The sequence below is a fragment of the Scyliorhinus torazame genome, chromosome X, assembly GCF_047496885.1.
Source record: "Scyliorhinus torazame isolate Kashiwa2021f chromosome X, sScyTor2.1, whole genome shotgun sequence".
NCBI lineage: Eukaryota > Metazoa > Chordata > Chondrichthyes > Carcharhiniformes > Scyliorhinidae > Scyliorhinus > Scyliorhinus torazame.
Window position 1 is genome coordinate 3,154,871 of NC_092738.1, and position 13,423 is coordinate 3,168,293.

Sequence of the window (13,423 nt, forward strand, 5' to 3'; positions counted from 1 at the left end):
TCGCTGCTTGAAGAGCTTCCAATTGGTGCCCAGGTTCCCAGCGACTTGCAACGGCTGCGGTTTGTTGCGGGTGTCCATGGCTCAGGATGGCAGATTTGCCGGTAGGTATCGTTCACTCCTGGTATCATGAAGTGTTGAGTGCTCTGAGGTACAGACGAACCAACACGGTTGCGATTGGTACAACGCAGTTTTATTCCATTTAACTATTTATACATCAGACTTGGTACTCAGCACGTTGTGACGGTGTGAGTGTCTTGCTATGAGGTCCTGGCCCTGTGCTGTCTCCAGATGGACTGCCCAGGAGGTGTCGTGTTTCTTGTCTTATACTGTGTCTGCTCTTGTCTGTGATTGGCTGTTGTGTTATGTGTGCTAATTGGTCCGTTGGTCTGTCTATAATTATGTATGTGTTATGATGTATGTTTGAATATCATGACAGTAAGGTACGGGAAAAGAAGGCCACGGGCCTGCCCGCTTGGTTGAGGGTGGCCGCCAGAGCTACGTCGGACGCATCGCTCTCGACCTGGAAGGGGAGGGACTTGTCGATGGCGCGCATCGTGGCCTTCGCAATGTCTGCTTTGATGCGGCTGAAAGCCTGGCGGGCCTCCGTCGACAGAGGGAAGGTCGTGGACTGGATTAGGGGTCGGGCTTTGTCTGCGTAGTTGGGGACCCACTGTGCATAATCGCTGAAGAACCCGAGGCAGTGTTTCAGGGCCTTGGGGCAGTGAGGGAGGGGGAACTCCATAAGGGGGCGCATGCGTTTGGGGTCGGGGCCTATAACTCCATTTCGCACTACGTAGCCAAGGATGGCTAGGCGGTCGGTGCGGAACACGCACTTATCCTTATTGTACGTGAGGTTAAGGATTTGTGCGGCCTGGAGAAATTTCCGGAGGTTGGTGTCGTGGTCCTGCTGGTCAAGGCCGCAGATGGTGACGTTATCCAGATACGGAAACGTTGCGCGCAAGCCGTACCGGTCAACCATTCGGTCCATCTCACGCTGGAAGACTGAGACCCCATTAGTGACACCGAAGGGAACCCTTAAGAATTGGTAGAGCCGCCCATCTGCTTCGAAGGCAGTGTACTGGCGGTCACCATTACGGAGGGGTAGCTGGTGGTAGGCAGACTTGAGATCCACCGTGGAGAAGACCTTGTATTGCGCGATCCTGTTTACCAGGTCGGCTATACGGGGGAGAGGGTACGCATCCAGCTGCGTAAACCTGTTGATGGTCTGGCTGTAGTCAATGACCATCCTATGTTTCTCCCCGGCCTTTACCACCACTACTTGAGCCCTCCAGGGGCTGTTGCTCACTTCGATGACCCCTTCCACCAGCAGCCTTTGGACCTCTGACCTGATGAAGATCCGGTCCTGGGCGCTGTACCGTCTGCTCCTAGTGGCGACGGGCTTGCAATCCGGGGTGAGGTTCGTAAACAGGGAAGGTGGGTCGACCTTAAGGGTCGCGAGGCCGCAGACAGTAAGGGGGGGTATCGGGCCGACCAATTTAAAGGTCAGGCTTTGCAGATGGCACTGGAAATCCAGCCCCAGGAGGGTGGCCGCGCAGAGGTGCGGCAGGACGTACAGGCGGAAATTATCGAATTCCGACCTTGGACAGCGAGGTTCGCTAGGCAGAATCCCTTTATCTCCACCGCGTGTGACCCGGAGGCCAGGGAGATCCTTTGGCTTACAGGGTGGGTCACGAGTGGACAGCGCCTTACCGTGTCGGGGTGGACGAAGCTTTCCGTGCTCCCGGAGTCAATCAAGCAGGGCGTCTTGCGACCGTTGACGAGGACCGTCGTTGTAGCCTTCGCGAGTGTCCGGGGGCGACTTTGGTCCAACGTCACCGATGCCAGATGAAGCAGCTGCGAGCTCTGGTCGGGCAGCGTGTAGTCAGCCGAGCTGGGGGCCTGGGGCCCCATCCAAGGCGGCGTCACCCACGGGTCGCACATGGTGTCCGGGGAACCCCAAGATGGCGGCGGGGATGGACAAAATGGCGGCGCGGTGTTCGGGGCGCAAAATGGCCGCGCCCTTGTGTCGCACATGGCCCTAGGGAAGGAGCGCTGGTCGGTCGGGGCCTGGGGGGGGGGGGTTGCCGCGGCGGTCCGGAGCAGCCGGAGAGCGCGGCGACGGTGCGGACCTGTCAGACCCCGACGTAGTGGCACTTCTTGCCGCACCCTTTGCAGGTGGCGGTGCGGGCCGGGCAGCGCGCGCGCGGATGACCTGCCTGCCCGCAGGAAAAGCAGCGGGCTCCGACGGCGTTAGTGGGCCGTCCGGTAGCGCTGGCCAGCGGGGTCAGGGGGAAGATCTGGGGGGCTGCCGCAGCGGGGTGCCATGCGGGCCAGGGGGCGGACGCGCGGTCGGGAGCGTAGGCTTGCGCGTTTTGGTATGCGATGTCCATGGACCCAGCCAGGGCCCGTGAGCCCAAGTGTGTCCTTCTCCAGGAGCCTCCTGCGGATATCAGAGGAGCTCATACCTGCCACGAAAGCGTCTCTTATTAAAAGTTCAGTGTGCTCGCTCTCCGAAACTGGTGGGCAGCTGCAGCTTTGGCCCAGCACCAGTAGCGCCCGGTAGAAGTCTTCCAGTGATTCCCCGGGGCTTTGCCACCTCGTAGCGAGCAGGTGGCGCGCGTAGACCTGGTTAACAGGGCGGATGTAATGTCCTTCCAGTAGTAGGATGGCGGCATCGTAGTTCGCCGCCTCCTCGATAAGGGGATAGATCCCAGGGCTGACCCTCGATCGCAGGAGATGCATTTTCTGGCCTTCAGTGGGCTCTCCTTCGGCCGTCTCCAGGTAACCCTTAAAACACGCCAGCCAGTGTTTAAATATAGCGGCCGAGTTCTCCGCATGGGGGCTGAGTTGGAGGCACTCCGGCTTGATACGGAGATCCATCCTTCCAGCTGAGTTGTAGTGCATTAAATTGATGCACAATCAATATACTCGAGACGAAGGTATTCGGTAACTGAGGCTTTAATCTACTAGAACCTTTTCCCCAGCAGCTTCGTGACAGAAAGTGAAGGCTGCTGGGACGGTACCATCTCTTATACCCCGCCTTCAGGGCGGAGCTACTTCACACAGCCAATGGTAGACTCCAGGGTGTCAACCAATGGCGTCGGCCTCTCAGGTACCGCAATACCTGGTATTACCACAGCACAGGTTGTCTTAGTCGATAGGTGTAGTTAACTAGTAGTGTTTATGCTGCATGATAATTGTGTGTAAATAAAGTCCCCTTGACCCTGAACTAACTAACTGGTGTTTGGCTCTTTGACCGATAGCCGGTTGAAACTTGTGGTGGTATCATTCGACCTGGCGACTGTAAGCATTCGGACACAGATAACACAGAAAGAAGGACAAATTCACTGATTGCCATAATTGGAACAGAGCCACAGAAAAGACAAGTAAAAGAAACTCGCAACAATGGGCAGAATGGCCTCCCTGTGGACTCTCAGGTTGTGTGCTGTACAGAGTTACTGGGAAGGGGAGGTTTGATGGGCTGTTGGGGATGTACAAAGACAGAGTGAGGCAGGAAACTCCCACAATTCACACAGCAAGACACTGATCAACAGGTTTCAACCGGATGAGAGACATCACTGTGCACAGACAGCAGGAGAGAGACAGCGAGAGAGAGAGAGACAGACAGAGAGGGACAGACAGAGAGAGAGAGAGACAGAGAGAGAGACAGAGAGAGAGAGACAGAGAGAGAGAGATAAAGACAGAGAGCGAGAGACAGAGAGAGAGAGAGACAGAGAGAGAGAGAGAGAGACAGAGAGAGAGAGACAGAGAGAGAGAGAGACAGAGAGAGAGAGAGAGACAGAGAGAGAGACAGAGAGAGAGAGAGAGACAGACAGCGAGAGAGAGACAGAGAGAGAGAGACAGATAGAGAGAGAGAGAGACAGAGAGAGAGAGAGGGAGAGAGAGACAGACAGAGAGAGAGAGGGAGAGAGACAGAGAGAGAGAGAGAGAGACAGAGAGAGTGAGAGGGAGAGAGAGACAGACAGAGAGACAGAGAGAGAGAGAGACAGAGAGAGACAGAGAGAGAGAGACAGAGAGAGAGAGACAGCGAGAGAGAGAGAGAGAGAGAGAGACAGCGAGAGAGAGAGAGAGACAGCGAGAGAGAGATAGACAGAGAGAGAGAGACAGAGAGACAGCGAGCGAGAGAGACAGAGAGAGAGAAAGAGAGAGACAGAGAGAGAGAGAGACAGAGAGAAAGAGAGAGACAGAGAGAGAGAGAGACACAGAGAGAGACAGCGAGAGAGAGAGAGAGACAGAGAGAGAGAAAGAATGAGAGTGAGAAAGAGAGTGAGAGAGGGTCAGAGAAACAATGAGAGAGAGAGACAGAGTCAGAGGGAGCGAGAAAGACAGACAGCGAGAGAAAGAAATAGAATGAGAGATAGAGGGACAGAGAGAGACAGAGAGAGAGAGTAAAAGTGAGAGAGAGAGACAGAGGGAGAGAGAGACACAGAGAAAGAGATAGCGACAGAGACAGACAGAGAGTTAGAGAGAGAGACAGAGGGAGAGAGAGACAGAGAGAAGGAGAGAGAGCGACAGAGACAGACAGAGAGAGAGACAGAGAGAGAGTCAGAGAGAAAGACAGGGAGGGACAGAGTGAGTCGGAGTGAGAGAGAGACATAGTGGGTGGGAGGCATTGAAGATTGACGTCCTGATTCTCCCAGGAGCAGCGAATAAACAGGATATCGCAAAACCCTGAATCATACACTAATTATTTACACTTACACCATGATGGCCCAGAGTCAGGTCATCATCTACTGACTCACAGCGCTAACCCCTGTTAAATCCCACATTCCATACAACCACACAGAATACAGAACAACAGTGTGTTAGATACACTGTCCTTTCCCCCTCTGGGACAGTGTCACAGTGTGTTAGATACACTGTCCTTTCCCCCTCTGGGACAATGTCACAGTGTGTTAGATACACTGTCCTTTCCCCTCAGGGACCAGGTGTCACAGTGTGTTAAATACACTGTCCTTTCCCCCTCTGGGACAGTGTCACAGTGTGTTAGATACACTGTCCTTTCCCCCTCTGGGACAGTGTCACAGTGTGTTAGATACACTGTCCTTTCCCCCTCTGGGACCGGGTGTCACAGTGTGTTAGATACTCTGTCCTTTCCCCCTCTGGGACAGTGTCACAGTGTGTTAGATACACTGTCCTTTCCCTCTCTGGGACAGTGTCACAGTGTGTTAGATACACTGTCCTTTCCCCTCTGGGACAGTGTCACAGTGTGTTAGATACACTGTCCTTTCCCCCTCTGGGACCGGGTGTCACAGTGTGTTAAATACACTGTCCTTTCCCCCTCTGGGACAGTGTCACAGTGTGTTAGATACACTGTCCTTTCCCCCTCTGGGACCGGGTGTCACAGTGTGTTAGATACACTGTCCTTTCCCCCTCTGGGACAGTGTCACAGTGTGTTAGATACACTGTCCTTTCCCCTCTGGGACAGTGTCACAGTGTGTTAGATACACTGTCCTTTCCCCCTCTGGGACCGGGTGTCACAGTGTGTTAAATACACTGTCCTTTCCCCCTCTGGGACAGTGTCACAGTGTGTTAGATACACTGTCCTTTCCCCCTCTGGGACAGAGTCACAGTGTGTTAGATACACTGTCCTTTCCCCCTCTGGGGCAGCATCACAGTGTGTTAGATACACTGTCCTTACCCCCTCTGGGACAGTGTCACAGTGTGTTAAATACACTGTCCTTTCCCCCTCTGGGACCGGGTGTCACAGTGTGTTAGATACACTGTCCTTTCCACCTCTGGGACAGTGTCACAGTGTGTTAGATACACTGTCCTTTCCCCCTCTGGGACAGTGTCACAGTGTGTTAGATACACTGTCCTTTCCCCCTCTGGGACAGTGTCACAGTGTGTTAGATACACTGTCCTTTCCCCTCTGGGACAGTGTCACAGTGTGTTAGATACATTGTCCTTTCCCCCTCTGGGACAGTGTCACAGTGTGTTAGATACACTGTCCTTTCCCCCTCTGGGACAGTGTCACAGTGTGTTAGATACACTGTCCTTTCCCTCTCTGGGACAGTGTCACAATGTATTAGATACACTGTCCTTTCCCCCTCTGGGACAGTGTCACAGTTTGTTAGATACACTGTCCTTGCCCCCTCTGGGACAGTGCCACAGTCTGTTAGATACACTGTTCTTTCCTCCTCTGGGACAGTGTCACAGTGTGTTAGATACACTGTCCTTTCCCCCTCTGGGACAGTGCCATAGTCTGTTAGATACACTGTTCTTTCCTCCTCTGGGACAGTGTCACAGTGTGTTAGATACACTGTCCTTGCCCCCTCTGGGACAGTGCCACAGTCTGTTAGATACACTGTCCTTTCCCCCACTGGGACAGTGTCACAGTGTGTTAGATACACTGTCCTTTCCCTCTCTGGAACCGGGTGTCACAGTGTGTTAGACACACTGTCCTTTCCCCCTCTGGGACCGTGTGTCACAGTGTGTTAGATACACTGTCCTTTCCCCCTCTGGGACAGCGTCTCAGTCTGTTAGATACACTGTCCGTTCCCCCTCTGGGACAGTGCCACAGTCTGTTAGATACACTGTTCTTTCCTCCTCTGGGACAGTGTCACAGTGTGTTAGATACACTGTCCTTTCCCCCTCTGGGACAGTGCCACAGTCTGTTAGATACACTGTCCTTTCCCCCACTGGGACAGTGTCACAGTGTGTTAGATACACTGTCCTTTCCCTCTCTGGAACCGGGTGTCACAGTGTGTTAGGCACACTGTCCTTTCCCCCTCTGGGACCGTGTGTCACAGTGTGTTAGATACACTGTCCTTTCCCCCTCTGGGACAGCGTCTCAGTCTGTTAGATACACTGTCCTTTCCCCCTCTGGGACAGTGTCACAGTGTGTTAGATACACTGTCCTTTCCCCCTCTGGGACAGTGTCACAGTGTGTTAGATACACTGTCCTTTCCCCCTCTGGGACAGTGTCACAGTGTGTTAGATACACTGTCCTTTCCCCCTCTGGGACCGGGTGCCACAGTGTGTTAGATACACTGTCCTTTCCCCCTCTGGGACAGTGTCACAGTGTGTTAGATACACTGTCCTTTCCCCCTCTGGGACAGTGTCACAGTGTGTTAGATACACTGTCCTTTCCCTCTCTGGGACAGTGTCACAGTGTGTTAGATACACTGTCCTTTCCCCATCTGGGACAGTCTCACAGTGTGTTAGATACACTGTCCTTTCCCTCTCTGGGATAGTGTCACAGTGTGTTAGATACACTGTCCTTTCCCTCTCTGGGACAGTGTCACAGTGTGTTAGATACACTGTCCTTTCCCTCTCTGGAACCGGGTGTCACAGTGTGTTAGATACACTGTCCTTTCCCCCTCTGGGACAGTGTCACAGTGTGTTAGATACACTGTCCTTTCCCCCTCTGGGACAGTGCCACAGTCTGTTAGATACACTGTTCTTTCCTCCTCTGGGACAGTGTCACAGTGTGTTAGATAAACTGTCCTTTCCCCCTCTGGGACAGTGTCACAGTGTGTTAGATACACTGTCCTTTCCCTCTCTGGAACCGGGTGTCACAGTGTGTTAGGCACACTGTCCTTTCCCCCTCTGGGACCGTGTGTCACAGTGTGTTAGATACACTGTCCTTTCCCCCTCTGGGACAGCGTCTCAGTCTGTTAGATACACTGTCCTTTCCCCCTCTGGGACAGTGTCACAGTGTGTTAGATACACTGTCCTTTCCCCCTCTGGGACAGTGTCACAGTGTGTTAGATACACTGTCCTTTCCCCCTCTGGGACAGTGTCACAGTGTGTTAGATACACTGGCCTTTCCCCCTCTGGGACCGGGTGCCACAGTGTGTTAGATACACTGTCCTTTCCCCCTCTGGGACAGTGTCACAGTGTGTTAGATACACTGTCCTTTCCCCCTCTGGGACGGTGTCACAGTGTGTTAGATACACTGTCCTTTCCCTCTCTGGGACAGTGTCACAGTGTGTTAGATACACTGTCCTTTCCCCCTCTGGGAAAGTCTCACAGTGTGTTAGATACACTGTCCTTTCCCTCTCTGGGACAGTGTCACAGTGTGTTAAATACACTGTCCTTTCCCTCTCTGGAACCGGGTGTCACAGTGTGTTAGATACACTGTCCTTTCCCCCTCTGGGACAGTGTCACAGTGTGTTAGATACACTGTCCTTTCCCCCTCTGGGACAGTGCCACAGTCTGTTAGATACACTGTTCTTTCCTCCTCTGGGACAGTGTCACAGTGTGTTAGATACACTGTCCTTTCCCCCTCTGGGACAGTGTCACAGTGTGTTAGATACACTGTCCTTTCCCTCTCTGGAACCGGGTGTCACAGTGTGTTAGACACACTGTCCTTTCCCCCTCTGGGACCGTGTGTCACAGTGTGTTAGATACACTGTCCTTTCCCCCTCTGGGACAGTATCACAGTGTGTGAGATACACTGTCCTTTCCCCCTCTGGGACAGTGTCACAGTGTGTTAGATACACTGTCCTTTCCCCCTCTGGGACCGGGTGTCACAGTGTGTTAGATACACTGTCCTTTCCCCCTCTGGGACAGTGTCACAGTGTGTTAGATACACTGTCCTTTCCCCCTCTGGGACCGGATGTCACAGTGTGTTAGATACACTGTCCTTTCCCCCTCTGGGTCCGGGTGTCACAGTGTGTTAGATACACTGTCCTTTCTCCCTCTGGGACAGTGTCACAGTGTGTTAGATACACTGTCCTTTCCCCCTCTGGGACAGTGTCACAGTGTGTTCGATACACTGTCCTTTCCTCCTCTGGGACAGTGTCACAGTGTGTTAGATACACTGTCCTTTCCCCCTCTGGGACAGTGTCACAATGTGTTAGATACACTGTCCTTTCCCCCTCTGGGACTGGGTGTCACTGTGTGTTAGATACACTGTCCTTTCCCCCTCTGGGACTGGATGTCACTGTGTGTTAGATACACTGTCCTTTCTCCCTCTGGGACAGTGTCACAGTGTGTTAGATACACTGTCCTTTCCCCCTCTGGGACAGTGTCACAGTGTGTTCGATACACTGTCCTTTCTCCCTCTGGGACAGCGTCACAGTGTGTTAGATACACTGTCCTTTCCCCCTCTGGGACCGGGTGTCACAGTGTGTTAGATACACTGTCCTTTCTCCCTCTGGGACAGTGTCACAGTGTGTTAGATACACTGTCCTTTCCCCCTCTGGGACAGTGTCACAGTGTGTTCGATACACTGTCCTTTCCTCCTCTGGGACAGTGTCACAGTGTGTTAGATACACTGTCCATTCCCCCTCTGGGACAGTGTCACAATGTGTTAGATACACTGTCCTTTCCCCCTCTGGGACTGGGTGTCACTGTGTGTTAGATACACTGTCCTTTCCCCCTCTGGGACTGGATGTCACTGTGTGTTAGATACACTGTCCTTTCTCCCTCTGGGACAGTGTCACAGTGTGTTAGATACACTGTCCTTTCCCCCTCTGGGACAGTGTCACAGTGTGTTCGATACACTGTCCTTTCCCCCTCTGGGACAGTGTCACAGTATGTTAGATACACTGTCCTTTCCCCCTCTGGGACAGTGTCACAATGTGTTAGATACACTGTCCTTTCCCCCTCTGGGACTGGGTGTCACTGTGTGTTAGATACACTGTCCTTTCCCCCTCTGGGACTGGGTGTCACTGTGTGTTAGATACACTGTCCTTTCCCCCTCTGGGACAGTGTCACAGTGTGTTAGATACACTGTCCTTTCCCCCTCTGGGATAGTGTCACAGTGTGTTAGATACACTGTCCTTTCCCCCTCTGGGACAGTGTCACAATGTGTTAGATACACTGTCCTTTCCCCCTCTGGGACAGTGTCACAGTGTGTTAGATACACTGTCCTTTCCCTCTCTGTGACCGGGTGTCACAATGTGTTAGATACACTGTCCTTAACCCCTCTGGGACAGTGGCACAGTGTGTTAGATACACTATCCTTTCCTCCTCTGGGACCGGGTGTCACAATGTGTTAGATACACTGTCCTTTCCTCCTCTGGGACAGAGTCACAGTGTGTTAGATACACTGTCCTTTCCCACTCTGGGACAGAGTCACAGTGTGTTAGATACACTGTCCTTTCCCTCTCTGGGACAGAGTCACAGTGTGTTAGATACACTGTCCTCCACATGTCTGTAAACTGGAGTGCATTCAACCCTCTCTCTCTCTCTCACCTCCTGGAACCCTCTGAGATCTCTGTGCTCCTCCGATCACGCCCTCTCCAGATTTCCCCGATTCCCTACACTCTGTCATGGCGGCCATGTCCTGACCTGCCTGCAGCTGGGCCCAGTTCCCCGAGCTCTGGGATTCCCCCTAAATCCTCTCCGCCTCTATATCCCTCCCTCTGACGATCCGTCTCGATCTCTTTCTCTCTCCTCCTTGTCTTAGACGCTCCTTAAAAGAAAAGGTCCTCTTCTGACCCAGCCTCTGCTCGTCTCTTGCCCACACAGCCCGTTCTGTTTGGAGGGCAAACATTGCCTTGGATGTTTTTTTGTACCCGCGAAGGGGGCTCATGTGTTTTCCCTTCATTATCGGGGATGACCTGTTCTTGCGACTGTTGCTAGGCGGGGGGGTCAAAGTTTCCTCTTTCCAACGACCCCCCCAGCAGTCGCGTCTGGAAGGCCCTTGGCCCATTTGGAGGCAAAGTCGATGAAAGGGTGGGTCCCAAGTTCTAAAGTGGCCCCCTTGCACCCTGCCCCTTGCCGACCACAATCCGTGTCAGGAATTAGTCCTTGCAACATCCCCCTTGCATTCTGCAGTATTAAACCTGGCTCACTGGGTGGGGAACATTCCTCGGAATGACTCAACTTCCCACTGCAGTCCCGGTGTGTCAGGACTTGGAATTGAGCTCCAGGTGAAGTCTCTCGGAGGTGGGGAGACGGGACGGAGGAGGAAGGGGAGAAGCAGAGAGAGAGAGAGGGCAAGAGAGAGAGAGAGGAGAGCGGGAGAGTGAGAGGAGTGACGGACGAGCAGGTACGTGAACGCGGTAGAGGAACCGGCGTTGTTTTAAATCTTCCACGGGGATGGGGGGGGGGGGGGCGTGCCTGGCATGTCCCATCCCTCAACGCGGCTCCTCGAGGAGGTGGTGGGGGAGCCGCCATCTTGAGCCGCTGCAGGCCGGGGTGGGGTAGGTTGGGAGAGGAAGATGGAGGTTGAGAGAGCGAGGTGAGATCGAGGGAGGTTGGGAGAGAGGGGTGGAGGTGGAGATTGGGAGAGAGAGGGGGAGATTGAGAGAGTGAGGTGAGATAGAGGGAGATTGGGAGAGAGGGGAGATTGGGAGAGAGAGGGGGAGAGAGGCGAGATTGAGAGAGAGAGAGGTGAGATAGAGGGAGATTGGGAGAGAGGGAAGATTGGGAGAGAGAGGGGGAGAGAGGTGAGATAGAGAGAGATTGGGAGAGAGGGATGGCAATTGAGAGAGAGGGGGGAGAGAGGGGAGATTGAGAGAGGGAGAGGTGAGATAGAGGGAGATTGGGAGAGAGGGACGGAGATTGGGAGAGAGGGGGAGATTGAGAGAGAGAGAGGTGAGATAGAGGGAGATTGGGAGAGAGGGATGGAGATTGGGAGAGAGAGGGGGAGAGAGGCAAGATTGAGAGAGAGAGGTGAGATAGAGGGAGATTGGGAGAGAGGGATGGAGATTGGGAGAGAGAGCGGGAGAGGGGGAGATTGAGAGAGAGAGAGGTGAGATAGAGGGAGATTCGGAGAGAGGGATGGAGATTGGGAGAGAGAGGGGGAGAGAGGGGAGATTGAGAGAGATAGAGGTGAGATAGAGGGAGATTGGGAGAGAGGGATGGAGATTGGGAGAGAGAGGGGGAGATTGAGAGAGAGAGGTGAGATAGAGGGAGATTGGGAGAGAGGGATGGAGATTGGGAGAGAAAGGGGGAGAGAGAGGAGATTGGGAGAGAGAGGTGAGATAGAGGGAGATTGGGAGAGAGGGATGGAGATTGGGAGAGAGAGGGGAGATTGAGAGAGAGAGGTGAGATAGAGGGAGATTGGGAGAGAGGGATGGAGATTGGGAGAAGAGAGGGGAGATTGAGAGAGAGAGGTGAGATAGAGGGAGATTGGGAGAGAGGGGAGAGAGGGGAGATTGGGAGAGAGATAGATATTGGGAGAGAGGGATGGATTGTTAGAGAGAGAGAGGGGGTGAGAAGAGAGAGAATGGGAGAGAGGGATGGAGATTGGGAGAGAGGGGGCAGATTGGGAGAAAGAGGGATCGAGATTGGGTGGGTGAGGAGGAGAGAGGAGAGATTGTGGGCGAGCTAGAGATGGGGAGAGAGGGGGAGAGGTGGAGAGAGAATGGGAGAGGTAGAGAGAGGGGGAGAGAGGGAGATTGTGGTAGATTTGGGGGAGATGGAGGGAGGGAGAGAGAGGGTGATTAGAGAGGGGGAGAGAATCTGCCTATCTTCCTCCTACCATGTACTAGCCCCTCGTAGAGGAGGAAATTGCGAGCCAAGGGAGGGAGAGAGTGAACTTGCCTCGTATTTCCCACTCCCACGTTTACTAAACCGGGAATCTCTCCTTCCGTTTCCTAGGGGATGTGCGAGGGAGCAGAAGGCTTGGAGTGTGGCCCGGAGCCTATGGCTGAGCCTGGCCCCTGCTCGGGTGGCTGGCCACAATCGTCGCCTGTGCCCTGCCCCCGTGGAGGGTGACGGGTAATGGTGGGAGGTAACGGCACGCAGCCCCTCTGGGAGGGGCTGTGGATGTGCTGCGCCGTCCACGCCCCTGAGGCCAGGCACTGCGCCCCCTACGACTCGCTGCTGGACCTGCCTCAGGACCTGCTGGCCGCCCGGGCCCTGACCCTCATCGCCGCCATCTTGGGCCTCCTGGCGGTGGGCGCGGGGCTGGCCGGAGCTCTCTGCGTCAAGGACCCCCTCCGCCGCGGCAGCCTGACCGTGTCGGCGGGCATCCTCTTCCTCGTGTGCGGGGTGCTCATGCTCCTGACGGCCGGCTGGTCCACCCACGCCATCCGCCAGGACTTCTACGACCCCCTGGTGGCGCTGGACGGCAAGAGGGAGCCCGGGGCGGCCGTCTTCGTCGCCTTCGCCGCCGGGGCGGCCCAGTTCCTGGGCGGCCTCCTCCTGTGCTTCGCCTGGACCAGGAAGAGTGAGGTGTACCCGGCCGACCTCCAAAAGGCCTCCTCCACGGTTCAGAAGCCAGCCCACAGGAAGATGTGAGGGGCCTGAGGGGAGGGGGGGTCGGGGGTCGGGGGTCGGGGTCTTGCCTGTTCTTCCTTTCCATCCCTTTCATGTTTCTTCACTCCCAACCTCTCTTTCCTCGATCTCTCTCTCTCTCTCTCTCTCTCTCCCCAACCAGGGGCTGGTTTAGCACGGTGGGGTAAACATCTGGCTTGTAAAGCAGACCAAGGCCAGCAGCGAGGGTTCAATTCCCGTACCGGCCTCCCCCGAACAGGCGGCAGAATGTGGCGACTAGGGG

The 13,423-nt window shown here is 54.5% G+C and overlaps 1 pseudogene; it reads left to right on the forward strand.

Moving 5' to 3' along the window:
* Window positions 1-2,382: 2,382 nt before the first annotated feature.
* LOC140405324 (claudin-3-like) lies at window positions 2,383-13,164 on the forward strand (annotated as a pseudogene).
* The last annotated feature ends 259 nt before the right edge of the window (window positions 13,165-13,423 follow it).